Source organism: Arachis ipaensis, chromosome B05 (genome assembly GCF_000816755.2).
Source record: "Arachis ipaensis cultivar K30076 chromosome B05, Araip1.1, whole genome shotgun sequence".
Taxonomy (NCBI): domain Eukaryota; kingdom Viridiplantae; phylum Streptophyta; class Magnoliopsida; order Fabales; family Fabaceae; genus Arachis; species Arachis ipaensis.
The window spans coordinates 111,661,207-111,667,155 of NC_029789.2; positions in this window are offsets into that span (position 1 = coordinate 111,661,207).

Consider the following 5,949-nt stretch of genomic DNA (forward strand, 5'->3'; position numbering starts at 1 on the left):
CGGAAGAGTTTAGGGATTGGGTTCATGATATGCAATTGGTGGACTTACCTCTTAATGACAGAAAATTCACGTGGTTCAGAGGTCGTTCTTGCAGTAGAATAGATAGGGTCCTGCTCAATATTGAGTGGATTGAGCAGTTTCCTGACATTCGAATTAAAGGTGGACCAAGAGGGTTGTCAGATCACTGCCCGTTAATTGTGGAAGCCTCAAGAGTTAGCAGGGGCCCCCGCCCATTTCGAAGCCTGGACTCCTGGTTCACGCATGAGGGTTTCCTGAGGTTGGTTAGAGATGAATGGAGAAACCTGGGGGATGCGCATTTTACTAGCAAGTTGAAGGCCTTGACGATTCCTTTGCGAAAATGGCACAGGGACAACTTTGGGGACATGAATAGGAGATTACTGCTGCTGGAGGAGGAGATTAAGAAGGTGGATAACCAGGTGAGTAACGGCACTTATGATGGAACGACGGAAGCTAGAAGGAAGGCGCTGGTAAGCTTTTGTGAGAAATGGTATGTTCGGAAAGAACTTCATTGGAAGCAGATGTCTAGGTCGCAGCATGCTAGAAACATGGATAGAAATACTCGATTCTTCCATAACATTGCCTCGGCAAGAAGCAGGAATAACAGGATTGATGTTCTAAGGATTCATGGGCGGATTGTACGAAATCAGGCTAGGGTAAAGGCTGCAATTATAGGATTTTATAAGGATTTGTACAGACAAGAATATGCACCGAGGATTGGGTTTCGGGAGGGTTTGGTGAGACGGATTAATGGAGCTGAGGCGGAGGCCTTGGAAGTAATGCCATCGGTAGAGGAGATTAGGGATGCAGTTTTGGATTGTGACTCTTCTAAAGCCCCAGGGAGTGATGGGTACAATATGAACTTTATCAAACAATGTTGGGAAGAGATTGGTCAGGAGTTCACTGCGGCGGTCTTGGGGTTCTTCCAAAGTGCGAAACTACCAACTGATGCGAATGTCACGTGGGTTACACTAGCTCCGAAATTTGTGGGTGCGAATGAAATTAAGGACTTTAGGCCGATTAGTATGGTTGGGTGTGTCTATAAGGTGATTTCTAAGGTTATGGTGAGGAGGTTGAGAACAGTTATGCCTGAATTGGTCGGAGAGACGCAGACTGCTTTTGTGAAGGGCAGAAAGATCCATGATGGCGCCCTTATTGCCTGTGAGACGGTGCAGTGGCTCAAGACGCATAGAAAGAAAGCGGCAATTATAAAGCTAGATTTTCAGAAAGCATATGATAGAGTTAGATGGAGCTTTATGGATGTTGTACTACAGAAGATGGGTTTCGGGCAAAGATGGAGGAGTTGGGTGAAGGAGTGTGTAAGTACGGCAACTATGTCAGTCTTAGTGAATGGATCTCCATCCAAGCCTTTTAAGATGGAGAGGGGCCTAAGTCAAGGAGATCCTTTGTCTCCTCTTCTGTTTGTTCTTGTGGTGGATGTGTTGCATAGGATGCTGGGAGAAGCTGTAAGGAATGGGCGTATTACTCCGCTACGGGTTGGGAGGGAACATATTGAACTATCACACCTTCAATTTGCGGATGACACTATCCTATTTTGCCCTCCGGAGACAGAGACAATTGTGAATTATAAGAGGTTGCTGCGGTGTTTCGAGCTGATGTCGGGTCTGAGCATTAATTTTGATAAGTCGAATCTCATCTCAGTTAATTGTGAGCAGGAGTGGGTGGAGCATGTGTGTGGCCTTCTAGAATGCAAGCAAGCTGTTTTACCTATGAGGTATCTCGGGATTCCTCTAGGAGCGAACCCGCGTTTGGTGAAGACGTGGAAACCGATCATAGATAAGGTGGAAGCGAAACTCAGCTTATGGAAAGCGAAGATTCTAAATAAAGCAGGCAAGCTAGTTCTTATTAAATCGGTGTTGAATAGCCTGCCGATTTACTACCTTAGCTTGTACAAGATGCCGAAGGCGGTCGCCGACAAGTTGATTGCCTTACAGAGGAGATTCCTGTGGTGTAAGGAGGATGGCAACAACGGTATACCTTTGGTCAAGTGGGAAATGGTTCAGGCGCCTAAGAAGGCTGGAGGGCTGGGGGTTGGGGATGCAGTGCTCAGGAACACAACATTGCTGTTTAAGTGGTGGTGGCGGTTTTCTAAGGAAGATTGTCCGTTATGGAAGAAGATTGTATGCTCCTGTAACAATTTGAATCCTCAGGTTATGCTTTCTAGTCAGACTCTACCGGTAAAGGGTGGCCCCTGGAAAGACATCTGTCAGTTGAATATAAAGGATCAGCGGGTAAAAGAAAAAATTATGAGTGGGCTAATAATGGAAGTTGGAAATGGGTGTAGAACACGTTTCTGGGAAGATAACTGGGTTCATGGTGGTCCTCTAAAAGCGAGTTTTCCAAGGTTCTTCTCTGTTTCAAACCAACAAGGATCTGTGATAGGGGATTGTGGGTTTTGGGATGGGTTAGAGTGGATTTGGAATTTCCATTGGAGGCGAGAGTTGTTTCAATGGGAATTGGAACTAGTGCACCAACTACATGAGAGGTTAAGACCAGTGAAACTATCAGCTGACAGAGAGGATAATCTTATTTGGAAATTTGATAATAAAGGTATTTTTTCTACTAACTCCTTCTTGCAGGTGTTGCAATCTGAGAATCTTTCGGAGGAGATTACGAGCTATAGCTTCACAAGTGCGATCTGGAAAGGATTGGTTCCGACTAGAGTAGAGCTGTTTGGTTGGTTCGTTTTAGTGGGAAGAGTGAATACTAAAGAAAGGTTGAGTAGATTAGGCATACTTCAACAGCATGATAATATCTGTGTCTTGTGTAAAAAAGAAATTGAGTGTGTTCATCATTTGTTTGTATTCTGTGAGTTTACTTGGCAGGTGTGGTGCGTCTGGTTGAGATGTTTTCACAGAGATTGGGCTGTCCCAGGAAACATTAAAGGCTTGTTTGAGAGTTGGAATGGAACGACAAGTAGAAAAGAGGAGCACAAGAGGTGGCTGGCTGGTTTTTTTGCAGTAATTTGGAACGTCTGGTTAGAACGCAATAACCGGATCTTCAACAATCAGGAGGTTAATGTTGGTGTCATTTAAAACAGGTCGTTTTTGAGTTATAAGGAGTGGACTGGTATTGATCCTACTGGTTGTTGATGGCAATGCCGGAGATGACATAGGATTGTTACCTTTGTTTTTTTAGTTTTTCTTATGTTTCTGTCTGTTTATGCTCCACTCTCATGTGTTGAGCTTCCTTTGTTTCCTTTGTTTCAAAAAAAAAAATTATTTACATATCTAGTGAGTTAAATATTTGAAAATATAATAATTAATTTTATTTATTTATAATTTAAAATATTGGTTATTAAATGTTTCACCACATTTAAATTAGAAGGAGATACGTTCAGCATCATTACAATGTGAATCACGGAGACTGATTCAATTAGCTTCCGTCTCTTCATCCTCGTTTCCTCTCCAAATGCCTAAAACATGATAAATCAAAAAATAGATTCAGAACCATCCAATTTATAAAGAAAAGAAACATCCTAATACCTAGTGTAAGCACCATCCATATAGAAATTTTTGATTCACTCAAAGATATTTGGCTGATTTTTTGCCAAAATCATCTTGGTTCCTAACATTAGTGAATCTCAAAACAATGTCAGTAGTGCAGAACGAAAATTAAACAGAAAGATTTAGAAGTAGATATTTATGTAACATGCATCTAACAAAATTTAAGAATAGAACCCAATATATATATATATATAATTAAAGTAACCAGCTTTTTGAAAAAGGATACCAAGGATTATATGACCAAAGTTCAATCATCATCCAAAATTGAGACATAATACCAGACAAAAGACAAAAACATCACAATGAAAGTGGATGTGGCAGATATTATCGTGATAATCTACACACAGACTTGAAAAATGTTAAGGGAGCTTCAAAGAGCTTCATTAATATATATCAAATAAACAGTCTAAAGATGGTGAAATGAATATTGGCATATAATATATATGATATTTATTAGAATTAAAATTGAATAGGTCTACCGATTCTAAATATTAGCTCATAAAGTGAGTAACGTTGTACATTTATAAATTGGGAAGTTCTATGGTGGCATGGGTTTTGGTGGTTAAAGATGGCATAAGGTTGACCAACAAGTAAAATATTGACACATGGCAAGAAAATTAAATCTAAAATCAAAATAATTCTCTCTCTTATAATTTTTTATAATTATTTTTATCAAAATAATTTCTTATAATTATTTTCATAATTATAAAAAATAATTCCGCAAATTCTTACCAAGCCTATCTCTCCCTCCGATTATCCGTCCCATTTCTATCCACAACCACCGTAATTCTTATCCCGATCTCTTTCAACTATCGCCTACTTCACGTGCCGAAACGTCGTCATTTTTCAACACCAACAACAATGCAAAGACACTGACACCCTCTCAACAAAGCCAACAACTCGTTCGTTATGAATTAGATCCAGTTCTCATGCTTCCCATATCACCAGTGAAATTCCCACAACCATTATTTCCTTCAAACTACTTCTACGAAAAATAATATAACTACGTCGCAAAAGTCAAATAAGATCTCTACGATAAACAAAGCGATCTGGCATAGCCATTTGGGGATCTTCAAGGAATTGACAGTGATGATTTCAACTGCAGAATGTGACGGAGAAATGCGGAGGAGGAACGGAATTGCACAAAAATTTTAACTTTGGGACAAAATGTCAAAAATATTTTTGGTATTTTAAAAATATGGAGGTGTCTTCAATTAGATATTCTAATTTAATTATGAGAATATTCATTTTTTAATAGAATATTCTGTTATTTTAAATATTTTTTTACTGTAGGATTAAATTGAAAAAAATTTAATGTATAAAGACTCAATAAAAAAAAAGTATAAGTATCTAATTAAAAATTTAGAAATTATAAAAAGAAAAATTAATTTTTTTTTTCAAAACTACAGATGAAACTAAAAAGATTTTGTGTTGAAATTATATCAAATAGGAAACTTTAACATTTAAAGTTATTCGAATAATACATTATGTTGAATAGTTCACGTGTTTGCACACCAATATATATATTTAACTTTTCTTTCATATTTTGCAAAGTGGACGCAACCTCGTTTGTATATAAGTTATTGTAATCTTTGAAACCACTCAGAATCTTTTCGCGTAAGTACCATTCATCACGGGATACAAATGGAGAAGCTCTCAATGTTGAGCAAAAGTCAGATTAATTAATAATATATGGGATATCTCACCGAAAAAAATAATAATATATGGGATAATTAATAAAAGCCACACTATATATGTGAACAGTTCAACACTTTCCATTTAGAGAAATAATTACATGCTTTTAAAACACACGGAATTGCATATTTTAAAAATAATCCTAATTATTTATTTTCATTACAATTTTGTAAAATAAAAATACTATTTATATACTAAAATTAGTCATTATATATTTGTATATAAATACATGTATAATTTTATTTATTTTTAATGTGTATTTTATATTTTTATTTATATTTATATTGATAGCTGATTTTAGTGTACATCTAGTATAATTGATTATAAAATTATAAAAAGAGTAAAAGATGAGTTATTTAAAAAAAAAATCAGAAAACATATTAATGTGTTTTGAATGTGTAAGACTTTTTTTTCAATAAAATTATAGATATTTTTTTTATAAAACATAATTATATTTGAGGGTTTGTAATCTCGAATGTGACCTAACTTGGTTAGTCTAGTACTTAGTTTATTAGTCTATATAAGTAAGTATTGAAAGTTCGAATTCTACTTTATGCATGCAATAATTCATTAAGCTGCGATAAATTCTTAAATGAAATTCTAATTCACAATAGATTAGTTTTTGCTTTATCGAGTTAAAAGATACCTAGAAAAACAAAAAATAAAAGATATGACAATCTCAATATTAACTTTTTTTATACTGATGATT